This window comes from Haliotis cracherodii, unplaced genomic scaffold, assembly GCF_022045235.1.
Source record: "Haliotis cracherodii isolate W230 unplaced genomic scaffold, xgHalCrac1.p SCAF_15, whole genome shotgun sequence".
NCBI classification, from domain to species: domain Eukaryota; kingdom Metazoa; phylum Mollusca; class Gastropoda; order Lepetellida; family Haliotidae; genus Haliotis; species Haliotis cracherodii.
In genome coordinates, this window is record NW_027266270.1 from 31,947,117 (window position 1) to 31,971,739 (window position 24,623).

The 24,623-nt window shown below is 40.5% G+C and overlaps 1 protein-coding gene across 1 annotated transcript in view; it reads right to left on the reverse strand.

The window, feature by feature from the left end:
* The window catches only part of LOC139461642 (cholecystokinin receptor-like), a 58,065-nt gene that overhangs the window by 11,213 nt on the left and 22,229 nt on the right, over window positions 1-24,623 (reverse strand). The gene's annotated exons all lie outside the window — the stretch shown is intronic.

The following is a 24,623-nucleotide window of genomic DNA, read 5'->3' on the forward strand; positions in this document are numbered from 1 at the left end:
TCTATCAAACCGCACTGTCCACCTGCATGATGGTTTAATATCCGTAAGCTTGGTGGATGCCAATGCAGGGTTTGCTAGACCTCGCAAAACAGTTCAGATTCCGCCGCACTCCCAGGCTGATATTCCTGTTAAAATCTCCCGTTGTGAGAGCAACAGAGTATTGCTACTGGAACCATTTCCGGGCATAGAGGCACTCCCACTCCAAGGAGCCAAATGTCTCATTCAAAGTGCCAAGGGTAGACCATGTATGAGGTTTCTCAACCCAACTGATAAACCTGTCACACTTCGTTGTCAACGAATAGTAGCCACAGCATCCATCATTGACCCATCATCTGTCCATACATTGGAATCTGAGCGAATCTTAGATCATCCATCAGTCAACACTGCAGTCCCTTCTAGCCCTTCAAAACTAAGTGCTAACCTGAATTTTGACCTGAGTGACTCAGATCTCACAGAGACCCAGAAGCAACAGCTTGAGTGCTTCCTGTTGTCTCAAAGATCCGTTTTTGCACGAGAATGGTCAGAGCTAGGCAAAACACATCTGCATCAACATAAGATTGAAACAGAGCATACCCGTCCTGTAAGACTCCCCTTCTACCGTCAGTCATCTTTAGTTAGAAAAGAATGTGCTAAGCAAATTAAAGAAATGTTAGACGCAGGCATAATAGAACCAAGTCATTCTGAATGGCATTCGCCAGTAGTCATGGTCAAGAAATCTGACAACAGTTATCGATTTGCGGTAGATTATCGCAAGCTCAGTGCGGTTACGAAACCAATATTTTTCCCTCTTCCACGCTTGGAAGATGTCATAGATGCTATTGGTGAAAAACATGCTCAGATGTTCTCTGTTCTTGATTGTGCAAGTGGATTTTGGCAGATACCACTTCACCCAGAAACAAAACATAAATCCGCCTTCATCACGCAAGATGGCATTTTTGAATTCAATCGTCTTCCTTTCGGTCTCAAAAATGCACCAGCAGCATTCCAGCAAACCATTTGTTCTGCTCTTCAAGCTATGAATTGGAAACACATTTTAATATATGTTGATGATATAATAATTTACAGCAGAACATTTGAAGAACACTTACATCATCTGAAATGTGTTTTTGGCAAACTTAAAGAAGCTGGTCTTACCTTAAAACCAAGCAAATGTAGATTTGCAGCTAAGAGAGTAACGTATTTAGGCCACGTCTTCAGCAAAGATGGAGTAGAAGTTGACAAATCAAAGGTAGAAGTTGTTAAAAGCATCCCTTCTCCCAAAAATGTCCATGACATCAGACATTTCTTGGGTCTTGCAAGTTACTACCGCAAATTTGTCCCAAATTTTTCCCGCATAGCATCACCATTATATAACTTGCTTCAAAAGGATGCCACCTTTATTTGGTCAGACGAGTGTGAGCAGGCACTTAACAAATTGAAAGCATGCCTAACTTCAGCCCCTGTCTTAACATATCCAGATCCCAATAAACCATTCATTCTAACAACAGATGCTTCTACCTCAGCCATAGGGTATATCTTAGGTCAACGAGATGCTTCTGGCCAAGAACACGTCATCTGCTATGGTGGCCGTGCCCTTCATGCTGCTGAGAAGAAATGGGGCATCACTCAACTAGAATGTTTGGCTGTATTAGAAGGCATTAGAACTTTCAGGGTGTATCTCACATCACAGAAATTTAAAGTCTTCACAGATCATCATGCTCTGAAATGGCTTAAGGACATCAAACAGGAAACAGGTCGTCTTGCTAGATGGTCTCTCATGCTGCAGGAATATGATTATGAGATCGAACATAGAGCAGGTAAAGCCAATACAAATGCTGATGCTCTCTCTCGCATTCCATATCCTGCACAGATCATAGAACCTGTCACTGATGATTTCCCTGTCCCACCAGTCCCCTCTATCAGCTACACCTCAGCCACCATCCAGTCAAATCATCATCCAATCCAGCATTCATATGCTGATGTGGTTTCAACACCACCCAAAAATCCATCATCAACAACCCATCACCAGATTGCTAGTCAGCTCACTGCAGCAGATAATGACTATGGGATATCTCCTGAATGTTCAACTTCAGAAAACCCTCATTTATCTGGTCAGAAGGCTATAGCACCTTCTTCAGCATCGTCGATAGATCTGTATGTTGAATTCTGTTATCAAGATGAGATTCCATCAGGACCAACAGTTCAAACAATTGGAACTGATATCCCGGAAAACAATCTTGCAGAAAGACAGCAAAGTTCACCAGATTTCAAGCCTATCATTGACTTTCTAGAGAATGGTGAGATTCCCTCTCATTACACTGATTCTCAAGTCAAAGGTCTCCAAGGTCTTTCACAGGAGTATGATCTATGTGATGGCATCTTGTATCATTTCTACCTGCCAAAGCATAGAGGACACAAGAACGGACGTCACCCAATGGTTACACAACTGGCAGTTCCTATTTCTGACAGGAAATCCCTGCTTTATGCTTACCATGATTCGAAAGCAGGTGGGTGCCACTTTGGTCGTGATGCTACCCGTCAGTCCATTTTGACCAAATACCATTGGCCAGGCTTGTACCAAGATGTTGAAACATACATCAAATCTTGTGAAGAATGTCAAAAAAGCAAACGTTGGGCCCATTCAAAACCAGCTCCAATGGTACCAATGCCTATTGAAGACAACTTTTCCAGGTTACATGTTGACATCCTTGGGCCTCTTCCTCAAACAAAGGATGGGCATAAGTATGTTCTTGTAGCTGTGGATTCATTCTCCAGGTGGATTGAAGCATTTCCATTGCACACTCAAGATGCTGTGGAAGTAGCAACAAAACTCTTTAATGAGGTCTTCACAAGGTACGGTGCACCTCGAACTCTAGTCACTGATAGAGGTCGCCAGTTCACATCAAAGCTGGTCAATGCTATTTGCGAAATCTTTGAGGTTAAGCACCACTTCACATCGTCATACCATCCTCAGACAAATGGAATGGTTGAACGACGTAACAGTACAATTGCACAAGCCTTAAAATCTTACTGTAAGCCTGACCAATCCAACTGGGCTGATATTCTTCCATGTGTTCTCATGTCAATGCGAAACACACCGTGCCAATCAACTGGTTACTCACCACACCATATGCTCTTTGGCAGAGAGATGTGTCTTCCATTTGATACTACACTCACACCAAAGCCAACACTTGGTAAAAATGCAGAGACACATCTCCAGCAGCTCATCGACAATCTGAAGGTTGTCAAATCTATTGCTCGCGACAACATGTCTGTAAGTCAACAGATAGACAAGGAGCATCAAGAGCTAAAATCATCAGAACCTTCATTCATGTTAGGTCAACAGGTGCTTCTACACAGCCCTGTAGTCAAACAAGGACTTTCCCCGAAGCTGTCCCAATCATGGACAGGTCCTTATTATATCACAGACATTGGTCCAAACCACACCTTCAAAATTCACAGATGTTCAGATGACAAAGAACATAAATCTTTGGTCCATGCCAATCGCCTGAAACCCTATGTCCTCAGAGGTAATGTTGCATGGCATGTTGACGCATCAGGTTCTTCTGCACCTACATTGGTTTCAAGCAGAGCACAGGAACCGTTACCAGACCCTCCTGCACAAACTTTGCAAGGCAGTCCTCTACTAGAATCACCAGTCTCTAGTGAAAAGCCAACGGCAAAAGCAGATGAAACTGTGCCATCAGAGCACAATCACAAGCAAACAAAAGATCACAATCAAGATGAATTCTATGATGTTGAAAAACTCTTGAAGTACAAAGACATCAATGGCATACGCCATTTTCTTGTCAAATGGGTTGCGCATCCTACACCAACATGGGAGCCACACCATAATATAGGACAAGGACTTATCAGAGACTTCCACGTGCATAAAACACAGGCTGGACGCAGTCGTAAGCACAAACGTTCACACAAATATTTTGTCTAATCTCTAATAATATAGTTATCCTTGACTTTGATAGTACCTGGCAGTTAGTTTCATTGTGAGTAGTTAAGATGTTGTCGACAAACCTGCAGGGCCTCCTGTGTTATTAAGTGCTAGAAGGATGATAGTTGCAAATGTCATCTCTTCAAACCCGTTGTCAACAATGATCTACCCACTTGATCTTCTCTCAGAGTTGTCAGATTCACTTATCTATTATTAAAGATTATGCTGTTATAATGGTGTATATTTCAAAATTGAGACAAACGTTATGTCCAAATATGACACCATATGTCCACCTTCATTCCCACAACTATTTAAAAACTTTAAGCTTAATAGAAAAAAACAAACCAGTTAACGATGTATGAACTGTTACTCATCCATGAACTAAACCGATACATATACATGTATATGACCTCTTTCATCAAGTAAAGTTTTCAAATTGCTGAATTCCTGCTGAGAACAATACTCTACATGTTCTATTAAGCCAGATGTTGCTAAAACTGTTGTATTATGCTTCATTATGTTGTACCTTTTTGGGTTCTCATAACAGAACAATACTCTGTCATAACATGTTCTGTTTGGTAGACTATTGTGCACATATTGTATTCTTTTTTCAATACCTACTTTATGTTTGTTACCATGACAAATGGATATTGTATCTTTCAGTAGCACTAATTCCAGGTAACATATATTTTGTGCTTTTGCGGTCAAAAGCTTCCCACAGCGGAGGGATATTGTCATAGTCCTAAAATCACTATAATTAACCCATAATTATAGTGGTCATATTTCAATAATATGTTTTGTATTTTACTCAATATTTTATCTTACAACTAGCTAAACCTAAATATATTTCTGTCGATAATGTTAGTCAGTTACCATGCACGTAACTGACCGTCACAAACCAGTGACTCCGGATTATCTAACTCAGCCAGGTGGCCAGGCTAGGGTTATGCCCCAGGCTATAACATGCTGTGTATGGCCGGACGCATGGTCATTTAAGTATCAGATAGGTGGAATATAAAGGATAGTACGCGGTCAGTGTGCTCTGTAACTGTCGAATAATTGTAATTAATACGCCACGCATGTAGCAGATTTAGATCATAGTTTCAATATTAGGTAACTAACGCATTCTACAGAAGGCCTGAGTCCCTATATATACGGAGTCCAGTGGCAGATACTTCACTCTGCCACGAATAAAGACGTAAAGGGACTCAGCAGCCTTCTCTCTGTTTTAAAGGTAAGATATCATTATTTTCTTGTTAAATTCTCCTTGCCTTTAACTTATATGGTATCCTGTGCAAGCAACTATATATTTACCATGGTTTGTAATATTTAAGAATAAGTTATATGTCATTCATTATACCGCAAAGTAACTTGAATGTAATTGTATGTGTGTATTTATATAGATGTTAGTAGATTAATTCACTTGTACATTAACTGTTGATATGCCAAGTGATAGATAAAGCTGTACATTACATAGCATGAGACAGAGTACATTGTGGTAAATACCCGCGGGTAATCTCACGTAAATACCGTCTCATGCGAATATTGGCCGTGCTACGTCTATCATTTGGTTAAGCATTTACGGCATTGAAATTATACAGTATGTTAAATACGTTTGTATGTTAATACACGAGTAACGCTAGAATGCCGTAAATGTAAATGTTAACAGTTCCTGTATGAAATGTCGTAGCTAGAATAACATGAAATACCTCCCAGTCGCTTATTATTCACGATTCGTTTTTGTACCTTATTTATTAGAACAGTCCTGTTAAGAAAGTTTAAAACGAGTCGCTACCAATTCATGTATGGTTGTCAATTATATATTTAATGTAACAAGTCATTGACTGCATCTCTCTTGTAATGTAATATTGTTTAAATATCTCTCTATATATGAAATTAGACTCTGCCACGAATAAAGACGTAAAGGGACTCAGCAGCCTTCTCTCTGTTTTAAAGGTGATAGCCGAGTAATCAGCTCTACCAAGTTAATTCCCCCACTATCTTGGCTATTGTGACGTAGCAAACGGGACCACGCCCACACAAGGCAAAACGGCCCGAACGCAAGCTACGTCACAAGTTTAAAATGTAAACATGTTTAAAATCAAAATGTTTTAATTCAGTGAGTGGTGAGTGCTGAAACATTTCATATATCTCCGTCTATCGTTCACGGACTGTTCTGTGTTTATAGGGAGCGGTCGGGTAGCCTAGTGGTTAAAGCGTTCGCTCGTCACGTCGAAGACCCGGGTTCGATTCCCGACATGGGTACAATGTGTGAAGCCCATTTCTGGTATCCCCCGCCGTGATATTGCTGGAAAAAGCGGCGTAAAATCCGGCTCACTCACTATATTTATAGTCTGAGTGAAGGCTATTTTCAATCAAGCAGAGTTATTCGATGAGAAATTTCATTGAGGCATTCGCATTTTGATTGACCGTATCATGCGTGGAATGACATGACAGTCTTGGAATCAAACACCAAACCTTATATGACGTTATCTCCCAAAATAGCTTACAATGTATTCTCTATTCTAATTTATATTCGCTCTTCTGTGTAGCTTTGGGCTTTGGTAATTATAAAGAAGTTCATCCCAGCTTAAACCTGCGAATCCTTCTACTACATCGTCACAACTCGCCCATTCGGCTTATTCCGGAATGCTACGAGTGGTCACGAATTAATGTACCAAAGCGTATCTTATTCTCAAGATGACCATCTTCACGAGGCAAAGGAGTTAACTGACTATAAAAGTCCAGTTTCCACCCTTGCCGAACTAGGCTGGTATAACGGAGTTACGTTTTGTCTGGACTAACGAGTCTATGCAAAGTCCAATCAAAATCGCACACCGAAATCAAAATCCAGTTTGTAAACTGTCGTGCATGTGCATCGCCAATTCGTTGTCAGTAGATATTTTCCAAATCCTTTCATGTTTTTAATCAAGGTGCTCACTTGATTTGATGCATTTCGCGATGTAAGATCCGTTTTATCACAATATAGATCTTGATTATCGATCAGATCGTCCTGACTGGGCGCCACCATTTTGGGTGAAGCAAACGCAAGTGATACTAGAGGTTGAATCTGATTGGTCCATAGGAAAGGCTTAGAAGGGACATAATTGGTAATAGCCACTGGTGGCGCTACGATCGAGCCCTGTAAATCCAGCCCAGTTCGACAAGGGTGGAAACTGGACTTTTAAAGTCAGTTAATTCTCTTGCCTCGGGAAGATGCAAGATGACCAGTTTTTCGCGATAATTTGTTTGCCTCAATATCGTCAACTTGTATGTGAGGTGAGGTGCTTGTACTAGCCCGGTCTAATACCGGTTTTATAGTGCCGATTTTTACCATGCCTCAGCTTAACACTTATAAAACCCACTCAGACATATAACACTGACTCCGAGCCGACCAGTCCTCGTTTTAGACCCTTAATGCCAGGCACCGAAAAAACAAATACCATCTATTAACGTCTATTGGTATGACGAAGTCGGGGGTCGAGCCCCGACCTTCCGCTCACCGGGTGGACGCTCTACCACAAGATTATGAAGGATGTTTGTGTCAAAGTTGAATATCAACCATTCTACAATGGTTTTGTTTTATTATGAGTGCAGTAAACTACGGATATAACGAACTCAAAGGGACCACTAATTTTAGCTCGTTATAACCATAGTTCGTTATAAGCATATATACAGCATAACAACAGCAAATAGTCGGGACAAAAAAGTAAGTTCGCTATATCCGTCAGTTCGTTATAAGCGTGTTCGTTATAAACGTAGTTTACTGTATATGTGTATCGTTCAGCGAGTCGATAAAACCTCAAAACTCTGAGGCATGCTCATGCTGTCAACCACTGGTTTTCCGGCCCAGATATGATTAATTACAGACCAAGAACATTAGGACTACCATATTTACTCATCCATACGAGTGCACTAGCACCCAACTTCCATCACACTTAGCTGGATAAATAACAAGAACTGTCTGTCTGAGGATTTAAAAAAACAACTGTTAAGGAGTTTTATATGTACACTGATACAAGATATGGACGAGATAACATAAATATTGATTGCATTTGGGCCTAAGTAATAAGTTACCGGTCTGTCTGTATCTCCTCTCAATTTGGTCAAGGTTGTTTGATGACGTACGAACGCGCACAGAGTTGATGCAGGTGCGTAGTATTTAAGAACAAGTATTGATGTGTCAAAATACGTATTTACATAATATCTCCTTTAAACGCTTTATGGTTTTAAAACCACCCAAGTAGACAGGGAACAGTCGTTATTTACCATATCAGTTTTTTAAAATAATATGAAAATTCTCAGATATACTTTTTTCTCTACCGAGATGTTTTGAATGCACAGAACCCCACTTCTTGGTACAAAGTTTCAAATTAATGTTTGTTGTTTAAGGTTGTTAGTTTAAGGAGATTTGAGATGTTATTAAGATGCTATAAAATGGAGATTCCTTCGAGGATTCTTATGATGGATGAGTTAGGTGTCAGTTTGGTTTCGATCAGCAGTTATGAAACGGCCATGAATGCTGCCAGATTGTGTTGTGCAATGTTATAGTGACCTGAATTAGTGAAACTAGTGATTCTATGATGGCCGAGATGAACAAACAGGGTGTGATTAACTGTGAGCCTGAGGACAACGGCGCCATCATAGATTCACTAGTTTCACTACTTCAGGTCACTATAACATATTCTCGTATATATCCTCTCAAAAATTGTGAAACCAGGGATTGTAGAAAAATCAAATCTTCGCCTGGAATTTGTAGTTTCCGCGAAAGAACCTTGTGGTCCATCACAAGAAGCACGTTCAATCAAAAAGTGATCAGGGTCAATCGAAAAAAACCAAATCAGTCCAGAATTTATCAAACACTTGACTTCAGCAAAAACAGTTTTATTTAATTTTAATTTAAAGTCTGTTTTCCCCCACTGATTTGAATTGCTCTTTTGGCCTGTTTAATCATACTCTGGTACATTCCACCCTGATGCGGGTTAAGTGGAGTTGTGAAGATCCATTTCATTCTGTGTTTCTTACTGAACTTTTGTACCTCACGGCAGTCTTCTGCGAACGACCTTTTCTATCTCTCTCTGTGCTCCCGAAAAGAAGTTTCATAATCAGATATATCTGTAGTTGACCATCCATGACTCGCTGCAAACCGTCTCATTGGACGTAGTCAGGAATCTGTTGAAAACTCTCTACTACTTCCAAATGTTTTGGACCGCCTCCGTGGTCTAATGGTAGAGCGTCCGCCCGGAGAGCGGAAGGTCCAGGGTTCGATCCCCAGCCGCGTCATACCAAAAGACGTAAAAGATGGTACTTGTTGTTACCCTGTATAGCGCTCGGCATTAAGGGGCTAAAACAAGGACTGGTCGGCTCGGAGTCAGTATACTGTGACTGAGTGGTATATTCATGTTAAACTGCGACATGGTATCTCAGTGTGCTAGCTCTATAAATCGACATCAGTCCGGACTAGTACAAGCAGCCACACACACACGTTCATGCACGTCGCTATATAAGTGCAATAATCCTAGACGCGACGTTAAACCTAATTTCACTTCACTTCACAACATGTAACTGAAAGAATAAAGACTGAATTTACAGAAACAAGGTGATCAATTAATAATGGTGTTATTTGTACAATTTGCAAGCAACCCCGATAAAGTGATACTGAATGAATAAAGACCTAACTTACGGTAACAAGGTAGTCAATTAGTTATGTTGCTATTTGTGCAGTTTGCAAGCACCTCTCATCACAAAAGGAAACCGAAAACTGAATATAATAATCAACATGTTCATCACGACTTTCAGTGAGAGAGTGAGTGAGTATGATTTTACGCCGCTTTTAACAATATTCCAGCAATATCACAGCGGGGGACACCAGAAATGGGCTTCACACATTGTACTCATGTCGGGAATCGAACCCGGGTCTTCGGCGTGAGAAGCGAACGCTTTAACCACTAGGCTACCCGACCGCCCCTTTCAGTGAGAGAACTAACATGACAATTGAATTAAATTTTTTTTTTAAACTGAGGAATGTAACCGTTTAAAAACATAATTCATTCCCCCACATTGAATATATAAATAATTTATTTCACAGTGATATTTACAATTTGACAAACTAAAATACTATGAATATTAGAATCCATCGTCAAAATTCTCGTTCACTAAAATTCAAAGTTGATGTAAAACATATAGTGGTTGTATTCATCATCAGCCAACGTTTCGTTTCGACTAAAGTGGAGAGCAAGCTCCTTCCCAGCGCGTGACACCTTCGTTACACACTCGGTTACATCGCTGCCACCAGTGTGGGCGCAGCCATTACAAGAATCTTGAAATTTGCCCTCTAACCCCAAATGTAGCCACGTTCATACTTTTGTTTATGTGTTTGGGAATGCCATCAAAGTTCATTTTGAAAAGGTTTACGACTAGACATGTTTTCCAGATGAATTTACTTTGTTGCTTGTATGATCAGATTGGTTCGAGATTGCAGACTAAAGGAAAATCAACCAAGTTCTCCCTGTGCAGAGTTGCGTCTCTTGGATACGCCAGAAATCTATGACCGTGGGTTCGAATCCCGGTTCCCCCCAATTATGATTCTAGGTTTCTCAGCATCATACCCGTGCTTGTCTATCAGGCACAATATAGTAATAATTAAATAAATGGTGTAAGATTGAACACAGTTTTAATTGGCTAGCGCTTTCAACTCGTACCACGTATGAGTCTCATCAGGCCATAGATAGATTGATAATTAAAATGTTTTATAGGTGTTCGGGCAACTAGGCTCATTTACACCTTGCCCATAAAAAAAGTTTGCTAATTACCTCGATAGTTCATAGAGTAGTGAAACTGACATACGCTTTTACATAAGCAAGAATAATATTCTGAACGTCATGGCAAACGATATTTCCAGAACATAAAATTCCAGCCAATGACAGGTCAATATTGATAACTGTTAGAGACTCCACCATTGCCTTACGCTGACTGACATATTTTTGATAATGAAGTAAATAATTGTCAAGCTGATTACACACTGTAGAATGTGAAGACATGGTTTTTTTTAACATTGAGATACGCACCAAGACCACAATGCCCAAGACGAAGTCTGGTTAAAAGAACCTCCTCTCTCCGAATGTTTCGATATAGTTGGAATGTTTTTAAAAAAAGCCCAATGCCAAAGAGATGACGTCCTTTTAAGGATGATGCCCATCTACTCATTGTGCCTAATTCTGCAGGGGAAGGTAATATATAATCTTTTTGACTCATCAGAATCTAAAGCATCTTTAGCCAATTTATCAGCCTTCTCATTACCAAGTAGTCCAACATGAGAGGTATCCATGAGAATTCAACATCCAAAAGATCTTTACTTAGTTCATTAACAAGGTCGAGAATAATGTTGATTAAGTCCTGTCTCGCTGGGGAGAACCTACCCAAATTGCTTGTAAAGAACTGTCAGAATCACTAAAAATGACCGCAGACACAGGCCTTAAAAACGCAATGCTTAAATGATAGCTCCAAGTTCAGCAGAAAATACTGACAAGTAAGCAGCCAATCTTATAGAAATTTCTCGTTTTTTATTAACAATGTAGACATCAGCAGCAACAGGACCGGACACTGGACACTTAGATCCAATAGTGTAAATTGCATGGCATTTATCCATTATAAACTACGGATATGTTCTTCAGCTATGGCTTTAACACGAGGTGTTGGCTCAGATATACTTACTTGTGAAAGTACATCTAGATAAACTGAAGGAGGTTCAAGCAGCCACGGCGGCTTTTCAGGCAGTGTAGTAATATCAACTAGGTCAACATCACGGACATTACGTTGAAAAGCAGTTCTCTGAGAACGCATCCCAAAAGGGCCCATACCAATTTTCATGAAAATATTCAATACAATCATTCAACACAGTTGACGTTGAGTGTTTAGTCCCAAAAGATTTCAATTTTAACATATACCTAACTTCTAATAGTTCACGTCTGAGATCAAGAGGCATTTCACCTGAATCAACTTGTAAAGCCTCGACAGAGGTGGTCCTGAACGCTCTAATACATAATCTTAGGGCTTTCGACTGAACAACATCAAGTCTCGCTTTTTGTGTGGCGCATGCAGTTCCATAGGCTTGACAACCGAAATCAAGTCGAGATCTAATGAGGACTCTATATAACATTAATGAACACTTCCTGTCTGCACCCCATTTGGCACTGGAAATACCTCTCAGAAGGTTCAGGACTTCATTGCACTTCTGAATCAGATAGTCCACGTGTGGTTTCCAGGTGAGGCCCTTATCAAACCAGAGACCTAAAAGCTTGTCTTTATCCACAAACTCCAAATCAGAACCACACAAGACTAAGTTTGAATTACGAGGAATCTTCTTCCGAGTAAAAATGATTGTAGAAGATTTAGAAGCTGAAATTTTAAAACCCCTGTGTACACACCATTTCTGTACAAGATTGATTGCTGAATGCCTTTGAAGACAGTGTCAAAATTACTGACTGTTTCCACAACGCTCCGTCATCTGTAAACTGTGATGTTTCAACAAGGATATTGCTATGCTCAAATAAATCATTTATCATGACATTAAATAATGTTGGGCTGATCACACTTCCTTGAGGAGTTCCATAATCTAACATGTAAAAGTACCAATGCGAACTTGTATATTTCTACCCCTTAAGAAATCCTTTATCCAATCAAGCATTCGTCCACAAACTCCAAATTTATACAGTTTTATTACCAAACCTTCCTTCCACAACATGTCATATGCGTTTTCAATGTCCATGAAAACAGCTATTAAATATTCAGTGCTACCTAAGGCCTTTTTATTTTCAGATTCAAGACGCACTAAATTATCAGCACAACATCTATTTTTCCGAAAGCCTGATTGAACGTCTGAAAAGAGATTGTTCTTTTCCATGAAGTAAACCAGACGGTTATTTACCATTCTCTCCATTAGTTTAAACATGTTAGAGTTAAGAGCAATAGATCTGTAGGATGTGGCTTCAGTAGGATCTTTACCAGGCTTCGGAATTGGAACTAGTATTGCTTCCTTCCAAGAAATGGGAAGTTTGCCTTCAAACCAAATATTATTAAAAAGTAAAAGCATGGTTTCAAGGCTGACAAGGGGAAGATGTTTAAACATATCATAACATAATTAATCATCACCTGGAGAAGTATTCTTCGTCCAGAAATGGCATTCTTTAATTCCTGGAAACTAAATAATGAGTTGTAATCAGCAATGTGATATGTTGGACAATGTAAGATGTCTGAGAATTCTGATTCAAGTGTTTCTTTATAGAGTAGAACGTCTGTGTTAAAGTTGTCTGTACTCGATACTTTTGGAAATGGCTGTGCCAGAGCGTTACTCTTGTCAATACTTGTTGTTGTAGGCGTGTCTTTACCAATAGACGGAGTAGCACGACTGGAACATGAAATGCCAGAAATCTTTTTCACTTTCTTCCATACCCGAGAAAGAGCAGTACTTAGTGAGTGAGTTTGGTTTTACGCCGCTTTTAACAATATTCCAGCGATTTCACGGCGGGGGACACCAGGAATGGGCTTCACACATTGTACTCATGTCGGGATTCTAACCCGGGTCTTCGGCGTGACGAGCGAACGCTTCAACCACAAGGCTACCCGACCGCCCCCAGTACTGAATAACGGACATGAAGTTGTAACATATAGTCACGTGACGTCATAACATTTAGGAGAACTATGACGGCACAATACCAAGGTGACAATGACTTACGCCTTTACTTTTAACTTAGGCGCTTATTCATGAATAATTACATTTTCGTTGTGGTCATTGAAATTATTGCATTCTGATTAGCTGAATTGGTCACGTGTTATTGCATTCATTTCTCAATGAACGTAAAAAATTAAGCCACGCCCACCGCGGGGCACTACTTTTATTACTGCGAAATGTCGGGGAATCCCAATATTACAGTCGAGGGAATTCCCTTTCTGCTCACGTGTATCGTCATGCACAGGACATTTAGCGACTTTCGTGCATATTCATTGTCCAAACTACCCTTTGAAACCGAAGGCCGAGAATGAATGAAACAGCAAACGTGCAGGCTCGCTCGCCTGTTTTTTTCCCGCTCGCCTCGGTTCCACAACTTTCATGTCTTCGGGTTTCATTTCTAACAAGCAATTTCCCAAAAGTGTTTTCCCGTTTTCAGGGAAGTAATGTTTGAATCTGGCGGTAACTGACCATGTCATTTGAAACACACGCCTTCTCCCGGACATATTTCTTCCGGTTCGTTACAGTCTGACTGTTGCAGTTCTTCTCACCTCTTGCCTTGATTGACAGGTATTATGAACATTGTTTTGATTTTATGCTCCGTTGATTGGTTACTGACTTTGTAGGCGTGTCAAGTTATGTGCATAAATTAAACAATCACCTGATTCATGTCACGCCACAGTATGTATTCCTACACCTGGAATGTTTGACAATCTTGTCATTTTTGTCTGCTTTGATATATACAACTATTTTTGGTTAAACTATTGTAGATAAAACATATTTTCGTTGTCGAATTTAATTATAAGCATTGACTGTGTATTTTAGTCGGTTCATTGAGGTATGAATCGAAAAAACGATGTGCAAACTTTTGTAAGAATCCGCTACGCAAGCTCCGACCTTCATACAGTTTGGCCCTCACTCTATGAAGGTTCATACTCCCATGAACTCACACAAATTTAAAGTGAAAGTCAATTCTTAAATGAAATGTTGCTCTATTTTAAGTAATGTAGGTTTATGATAAAAAAATCAACTTGGATAGCGTGAAAACAAAAAAGTTGCCGCTTCCACAGGTATCTAAATGTTCACTGAGTGAAATCGTGCGGTTTTGAGGCTGCTGTATTTGTGAACGGTGAAGATTCATTCTTCTTTTCAATTTAAGTTCTGTCTTTCCGATACACTTTTCATTGCATCCACTATAAACAATCAAGTGATTAACATTTTTAGTATCACAAGTCATATTTTGTTTTTACAGTAAATTTAGTGTCCTTGGTAATTTGGACTGTACAGCTTTCAATAATATTGCTGCAAGTAAGGCAACGTTTGTCACCGCACTTAAAAACCTGTGGAGTGATGATAACAGAATCAAATTTAGCACTTGGAAAAATCTTTCTAAGATTTTTGGCTTGTCTTTGTCTTTTGATAATTTTGTATTTGGTCAACATCTTCTCCATTGTAATACTTTGATTCAAAATAGGCAGGTATGAACCATGGACAATGTTTTTTCATGATTAGGGTTGAAGGTAGATACTAGAGTTAAATTATTCCCCATATTGTTTTCTTCAGACTTTTCTCTCAGCTTTAGTTGCTCAATACTTAGCGCCTTCTGTATCTTCAATTAGCTTTCCGGAATAATTTTGATTCAGTAGGAAACTCTTAAGTTCAGCAAGGCGGGTAGTTTTCACATCATTCCCGGAAACAATGGTACAAATACGTCTTGCGAGACAATAAGGGATATTACGTTTTGTATAATACGGGTGACATGATCCAAAATTCAATTATTGATGCGTATCAGTATCTTTATAAAAGATATCAGTTTGTATAAATCTCCCAGATATTAAATTGATTCTTACATCGAGAAAGGTTAAACTGGATTTGCTTTTTTCCATCGTGAAATTGAGTGACGCATTAAGTGAATTTAGAATTTCATGAATAGCTGTACGTTGACTTTCACTGGTTTTTAATATGATAAAAGAGTAAAGAGACGAAAAGTCTGTTCAGAATAAGGTTAAGAAATTGTTAGATAAGTATGATGACGAAATTCTAGACAAAAAAAAGGACCATCTTACCAATTTTTAACCTAAGACCGCTAATGTTTATGGCCTATCCAAAGCACATGAAAGTAAATGTATTCAAAGGGAAATTAATGATAAAAAGTGTGAAGTTATTTCTATGGAAAATCCCGAGGATTTACCTTTTAGAAATATTATGGGAGGACTCCCATGCTGAGGACTCCCATGCTCCTTATGCTGTACTCGGCATCTTAGCAATTTCATAGATATTATTTTTAAGTTTTTTCAGGGATGAAATTGAATTTTTAGGTAAAAGAACAGGACAAATCTATCAGGTGAGGATGAGAAACACGTGTTTATTCTTTGAAAACAATTCCCTTCACAGTTTTCACCCTGAAGAAATAACCGTGGGTCGATAATCTTGTATTGTTCTAAAAATAATGGAGAATTGATTCAACAGAGCACGATCGGACGAACTTCAGTCTCCTTAATGATGCCCTCATTAAAAGCAAACGCCATTACTGATAAGATGTTCACGTTATTGAATCACGATTCGTGGTGAATTAAGATAATAATACTTATCTGTAGTGGGAAAGTTGTTCTGTAATGAGGCATTCTTCGTGAAATGAGGGTTGTGAAGGTATCAATTACCCGAGTTTCAAGGACTAAAACAATAGTTATATTGAAAGAAGCAAACAAATTTGCGATAACTGTCATTTGGCGAAACAAAAGGAGCTGAAAATTTGTTCGTGGTTTTGTAATTGTGTCCGAAGTAGCTTCATGTTAGTGCAGCATTTGCTGTAAACACAGTGTTTGTCACGTCGACAGCATATGTCCTTCAAACGCTGACAATCAGTTGTGTAAAGGGTTACATCATCTGAAATTAAATAGCTTTTTATGACTTAACCCCCCTCCCCCCCCCCCCCCCCCCCCCCCCACACACACACACACACACACACACATAAACGATTCTAACCATAATGTTAACTAATATCTTTAGAGGTGTCGGCCATCAGTACAAAAGTAAGACACTTCATCGTAACTGCGTACAACGAAGTTGACAAACATCTTACATCTGCATAATTCGGACTTTTCTCACCAAAACATAATTTACTGCAATTACTGCAAAATATGATTTTTCCTCAGGTCTTACCCCCAAAATTCATTTTTCGCTTGTCCTGCTGGATCCGACGATAATGTGTTGGGAAAGGAAATCTGAAGCAATGCCTGAATTATTCTATAACAACGTTGCGTAATTTTAAATATATTGTCAGTATCCATTTTTGTCGTCTAAGGCGCCGCAGTTAGCCGTGCAGAGTTGCGTCCCTTGGGCACGCCAGAAACCTATGATTGTGGGTTCGCCTCCCCGTTCGCCCCGATTATGTTTCTAGGTTTGTCAGCACCATACCCGTGCTCACGGGTTTCACCGAAGTGGTAAACGTCTTGAGACCTGCATCACTTCGGGCTTTCCTCCCACATTAAGCTGACACGCCGCGATATAACTGGAATACTGTTAAAAGCGCCGTTAAACCCAACTCACTCTCTCTGACATAACCCAACTGCACGCTTATCCAATTCTAGTTCCCGACACTGACATTGTCTCAGATCAGACATAGATGGCGGTGTTTTTGATTATTTGGAGCGATTATTTATCCTGCCTGTCATGCTGTTCTTAGACTATGGCCGCCGAGGGGGCAATATTACAGTCACTAAAATCTCTTTCATTCGTAAACCAACGGAGAAATATCAATACGCACTCGTATTGCTAATGCTTAATGTTTAAGCAAGTCCCCTGCCGTTGAACTATTATTACCCAATACCCAGCCTGTTGTAGCAGAACTTATCTCAAAGGTCAACGCTGTATGGAAACCCAGTGCACGAGAAAGGCATGATTGTAGATTATCAGTGTGCAAGGAATATCGATCTTGCGGTAACCAAATCACTACAATGAATCATCATTACACAGTAGTGTACAAACCAATTCTACTTGTATTCATTCAACCGGAACGCGGTGTTCCAGAGAAACGGAGCATGAAAATACCTGTAGCCAAAACACCAAGAAATAATGAAGGAAGTGATAACTATCCTCAGGTAATCCTTATAAAACAACATGTTGAAGTGTTCTCTAAGATTTGATTCTCACATTTAACAAACATTTACAAAAAAATAGGAGCAGGATTTATGCCATGAATTCAACGATTAGGTCTGTGAAGATACGACGCCCGAGGTGAGGTGAGGTGAGGTGAGGTGAGGTGAGGTGAGGTGAGTATGTGTTTGGCTGCTTTTGCTAGTCAGGACTAATGTCGATTTTATAGCGCTAGCCCACTGAGATACCATCCCGCAGTTTAACCAGCGTCTACAAACACAATGAAACACTGCAGGTACAAGCCCTCTATTTATAGGCAGGCTGAGGAGGCACTACAGGTAGCTCAAAGGAGTCAGAAAAGAGGCAGAAGCATTGCCATGGTGTTTCAAGGGTTGCCGTGGTCGCCGAATGGAGGCACGCCGGTCGCCACAGTCATCGTTCAATGCACGCTGTTGGTCGCCCAAAGGAGGCACGAGGGAGGCAGAAGCATCGCCCAGCTTGACCGAAAAATATTTCAGCAGAACGTATATATTACCTGGCGACCACTGGGCGTCCACTGTGCCTTCATTCAACAACAACAGCAATGATTGTGCCTCCCCTCTGTCCCATTTGAACCACCTTTGAGCAACCAACCTCCCCGACGACCTATGTGCGACTGTTTTGAATATTTTCAAAAATTCGCGGCGACCATGGCGTCTATGGCCATGTCTGAGCCTCCTGTGTACCACCTTGGAACGACCTAGGCAACGACCTCTGCCTTTGAGCCTCCAACGAAGACCTGGCAAAAGAGGCACAAAGATCGCCATTCTGTGTAAAGTCCCCAATACTGAAAGTCAGTGCCTCTGATGATCCATAGCAAAGGAGCACGCAGCCACCCTGCCCGACCACCCAAACCCCCAATGAGTCAGATCTAATGACAAACACAGGGTATTGAGGACTAATTATTTTCTCCTAGTCAGTGTAATGTGCTTGAGTAGGGCATTCGTGTTAAGACCGCCTCTGTGGTCTTAGGGTAGAGCGTCCGCCCGGAGAGCGGAAGGTCCGGGGTTCCATCCCCGGCCGCATCATACAAAAAGACGTTAAAAGATTGTACTTGTTGTTACCCTGTCTGGCGCTCGGCATTAAGGGACTAAAACAAAGACTGCTCGGCTCAGAGTCAGTATACTGTGTCTGAGTGGGGTATTCATGTTAAACTGCGGCATGGTATCTCAGTGAGCTAGCACTATAAATCGGCATCAGTCCGGACTAGTACAAGCAGCTACACACACACGCGTGCATGCACGTCGCTATGTAAGTGCAATAATCTTGGACGCGACGTTAAACCCAATTTCACCTCACCTCACCATTCGTGTTAAACTGCAGCCTCGTGGGCTACCGCTATAAAACCGTCATTTGTCCGGACTTCAGCAACCCATGATTGTTGGAAGAGGCGACTAACGGGATGGGGTGGTCAGACTCGGTGACTTGGTTGATGCATGTCACCGCATCCCAATTGCGAAGATCGATACTCATGGTGTCAATTTCTGAACTGTCTCGTACAGACTCGATTGTGGCGTTAAACAACAAATAATCTCAACTGAAAACTAATCTAACTGATAATAATCCCCATCCATCTTACCTCACATACATCTATAAAACATTAACAGCTTGGGTCAAGACAAATGTGAGATAAACGCTTTTCAATTTCCTCTCAAATCAACTTTTTTTACACATATAGTACCTCACATTCATACTTCATGCAGATATAAGCCTAAAACATGAAGAGTTTGAAAGAACAAGGTCTATTTCTCATTCAGATGAACGCATCTGATGAGATTCGTAAAATATTTCTTGTAGACAAATCAGGACCCATATAATATACCTTGTCCTTAAGTTACTTGGGTAATGGCATTTCGTACAAAGGAATTGTTATAAAAAAGTAGCTAACTCACCGAAATCTTCATTTAAGACACGAACATGGCCTGGAAGCATAAACGAATTTGACAGCGCAGTAATTCCCAAGCATATAGCCCGACCTGAGAGGTTACATAACACTCACGCGAGGAAACAGGTTTCCCAAATTACCAGCGATAAGATTCTGTGTGATTGATATAAACAAATTAGGAGCGAGCACATTGCCTTGAGTGTTCTACTACATCAGTGTGGGGACAAGATGGGGAGGCCTAGGACATCGTGCTGTGGGATCTATGTATTGGGTGGGGGTGGGGTGGGAGGGGTTTGTAAACAAGGGGGGAGGGGGAACAAGAGGTGGAAGGGTTGCGATGCAATGTATCACTGTTACCTAGGAACTACAAGAGTTTAATTGATGCGTTAAAAATTAAACCGATTCTCTTTTATTATTCTTCACTAAACCTCATTTGTGGGATTTCTCTTTTTCGTATATTGTGTAAATGCTAGTAAATTGTGTTTCTTGGCTTTTCTTTTTTTGAGAAAAAAGGGATTTACTGGAGAAGATTGTTCGGGTGATTGGTGATACTGCATTCAAAAGTAGACAAATGTGTTCGGGGAAAGGAGTAGACGTCTAGTTTCCGCCTCAGTATACCTTGACGTCTAGTTTATGTAACCTATCCCCCTCAGTATACTTTGACGTCTAGTTTATGTAACCTACCCCCCTCAGTATACTTTGACGTCTAGTTTATGTAACCTACCCCCCTCAGTATATTTTGACGTCTAGTTTATGTAACGTATCCCCCTCAGCATACTTTGGTGTCTAGTTTATGTAACCTACCCCCCTCGGTATACTTTGACGTCTAGTTTATGTAATCTACCCCCCTCGGTATACTTTGACGTCTAGTTTATGTAACCTACCCCCTTTAATATACTTTGACGTCTAGTTTATGTAACCTACCCCCTTCAATATACTTTGACGTCTAGTTTATGTAACCTATCCCTTCGGTATACTTTGACGTCTAGTTTATGTAACCTATCCCTCTCGGTATACTTTGACGTCTAGTTTATGTAATCTGTCCCCCTCAGTATACTTTGGTGTCTAGTTTATGTAACCTACCCACCTCGGTATACTTTGACGTCTAGTTTATGTAACCTGCCCCCCTCAGTATAGTTTGACGTCTAGTTTATGTAACCTGTTCTCTTCAATATACTTTGACGTCTAGTTTATGTAACCTATCCCCCTCAGTATAGTTTGACGTCTAGTTTATGTAACCTGTCCCCCTCAGTATAGTTTGACGTCTAGTTTATGTAACCTGTCCCCCTCAGTATAGTTTGACGTCTAGTTTATGTAACCTGTCCCCCTCAGTATAGTTTGACGTCTAGTTTATGTAACCTGTCCCCCTCAGTATAGTTTGACGTCTAGTTTATGTAACTTGTCCCCCTCAGTACAGTTTGACGTTCAGTTTATGTAACCTATCCGCCTCATTATGCTTTTATGTCTAGTTTATGTAACCTGTCATCTCATTGAATTTATCACGTCTAGTTTAAATTTACCTATCCCCTTCAATATACTTTGACGTCTAGTTTATATAACCTATCTCCTTCAGTATAGTTTAAAGTCTAGTTTATGTCACCTATCCCCCTCGGTAAAATATGACGTATAGTTCGTGTAACTCATAAAACCACGACGTCAAGTTTCTATTATTATCCCCAAATCAAAATAATTCAAACATAATTGACTCCCATAATGGAAGACAATGAAATACGAACGCTGGTTTTAGACTGGTCTCGTCTTTCTCGACCAGCAGTCTGGAGCCCCATATGAGGTAGACCTTAATAGCCTTGTGTAGGCTACGACTGTCGCAAGTCTATGTTAAAAGTATTGGAGTTTCGATAGTACACACGCTCATGACAACTGTAGTCAGACTGGATCAGCTGGACTGTAATGGAGAACGTTCATTAGCACACCACACCAGCAGGCCTGGTGGGAAGTAGATTATTGTCCTTTCTGTGTGTACGTTATAAAATAATTTTGTGATCTATACGACGTCATCAGACGTGGTGCTGACGTCTTCCGAACGGGGCTGTGACGTTAGAGGTGAAGAAAATGCTACAAGTAGTCGATGTGTATCGTCACCAGTAGTACAAATAGCACGACACTGTAAGCCTCGTTATGGGTTTAATTCAAGCAGCGCCTGGAATGAGCGCTTGTTGACTATCTTTAACAGCTGCGATGGATTATGTCGGAATGTTACAGACAAACGTAGCAGATGTAACAATGTGTAACATACGTGACCAACTCGTGTTATTCTTGCAGATTACGGAAAGGGGCGAGCGGTGACGAATGAATTTGTAGTAGAATCAATAGAATGCGTTGCCTGGCAACTTTGTAACACGGATTGCTGGTTGACTGGCAATTCATGAAAAGACCCAGCAAGTTCCAGTGCGAGAAACAGACATTACACGAGATTAACCAGGCTTGATCATGTTTACTCCGTCACTAAATTAAAACACGTGCTTTACTTCTCACTGATAAAGAAAAAGAACCACATCGCGTCTGGTCGGCTGAAAACGTGTTATCAACGGAAAAGTGTTCCTACATTTTGTTATTCATACCCTGTTATAATCAGAACGTAGACTGGCGTTTAAATAAACAGAAACACGTAGGGTTTATAAACCTGAAATATATCCCCATGCCATTTTGGCTAGAGAAAGGTAGAAGCTTGTGAAAAACTCCCTCAACGTTAGAAGAACCGCTTTTGTAGACAGGATTTGGCATGACGTCATACTAGTCATGACGTCACAATGGACGATGGTTATGGTGTTAGGACTGACTGTGTATCGTTTTCGGTTCATTCAGGAGATAAACCTACTGTGTTTTGAAATTTGATGTAGTCCCCGAAATGGAACCTCGCGCTAAAGCGCTCGGTTAAAAAATAAAATAAAGAGGTATCTACTCTACAGTGGGACTACATCAAATTTCAAAACACAGTAGGTTTAACCCTTTCTACCATGACGGCAACAACGCTTTGAAAATGGCGCTCTCTTGCAACGCGTAATAACACAGGTCCGCAATCTCAGAATATTCCGAAAAGAGGTCACAGGTTGTTATATATGTAACAATTATTACTAAAGTTCAAGATTAAAAACACCACAGTCGCGAATAGTTAAAAAAGTGTTCAAAACACATAGTTTTTCAAAAGAAGTTGACAAATGACACTCTAAACTCGAGCCTGCTGGTACAATATGATCACCAATGGAACTGAGTATGACTGAACAGCCACTTTTTAGCTTGCAGATGAGCCGGACGTTTTGACACGCGGTTCGGCCTATCTCAGTATCTGCATTGTGTGACCTGTCAATTTCAAGATTTCATGGATTCCAAGCCAGAGTGTGATACGAATGAGACATTCGTGGCCCAGAAATAGTGGGTCGTGTATGATTTTCTTAATTGTGCGTGTTCTGAAATGAATTTCATCAAGCTTGACTTCAATTTATGTCGGGACATTGTTTTCGTAGATTTTCGAGTGTTTTCTGAGTTATGGACTTTCAGATCCTCTTCTGCCAAATCCTTACGATGGTGGCTGATGGAGATGGCAACGAAAATCGATCACAAAAAGGTTTGTAAACAACATGTCATGAATAAAGTTTTAAAAACATTTTTTACAATGTTATATTTTACTTTCATTGTCGGTTGTTTCAATGAGGAAATAGCTTAAATTGTTCCGATTCTGGTCACCATAGAACATTTCCCTAAAAGTTTCATAAACATTTCATCTGTATGCAAAAGATTTGTCTTCGTTAAATTTGTTAATGTTGTTAATGTTAATGTTGTTAATTATTTGTTAATTATCGAAGCAGTCAGGGTTGTGGTCTAGCCAACGCCCAAAACATCCGATATCAAACTACCGTATTTCCTCTATTTGACGCTATGCCGTCTGTTAATTTCGCGAGAGTCCTTGACTCGGCGTGTATTAGAGACCCAGCGTGTATTAGAGACCCAGCGTGTATTAGAGACCCAGCGTGTATTAGAGGGAATATAGATACGTTTTACAGTTCATATGGGGTGATCGATCGGCAGCCATTTTCTGTGAATCGATATGTAGGCTATCTATGTATTCATACGCACGTTTTTTTGTGTGAAAATCTTAATATGTTTGAAAGGGGTATCCGTAGCAAAAAGGAAACCTCTTTTTAACCAATCAGAATCAAGCATTCATAAATGTCATGGTATATTACCATATCATTCATGCGTACTAGCGAGTTCGACGTATGGCGTCTGACGTCCGGAGCCGTTTTCAGTTCGCGCCATATCGGCTCATTCCTCACCACTCAGTATCTTGTAGATTGCGGAATGGGACAAGTGTGCCAAATGTCATCGGGATCATTCGTAAAGTCACGAGACACCATGCCTACCCCTAACCTTCGTACGTGTCCGTGACCTATTCGACCCTTTTCGTTCAGTTCCGTAACGTCATATGCATGACAAGGTAAACTTGCACTTAGTTTCGCAGTGTGGACGTAGCTCAGTCGGTTAGCTTTCGGGCCTACACTACGAAGGTCGCGAGTTCGCGTCCAACGGATTCTCACAAAAACTGGTTGCTTGTCTTTGAGACATGTAACCTACGGTAGAGATCGTCCTCACGAGAAGTTGTGGTACTGTATTCTAAAGGCGCTCCGTCAGACTGTAACGAACCGGAACAAATATGTCCGGGAGAAGGCAGCTGTTTCAAATGACATGATCAGTTACCGTCAGATTTAAACATTAGTTCCCTGAAAGACGAGAAGACACAGTTGTAAAATTGCTAAGCAGAAATGAAACCCGAAGACATGAAAGTTGTGGAACCGAGGCGAGCGGGAAAAATACAGGCGAGCGAGCCTGCACGTTTGCTGTTTCATTCCTTCTCGGCCTTCGGTCTCATAGGGAATTCCCTCGACTGTAATATTGGGATTCCCCGACAATCCGTAGTAATAAAAGTAGTC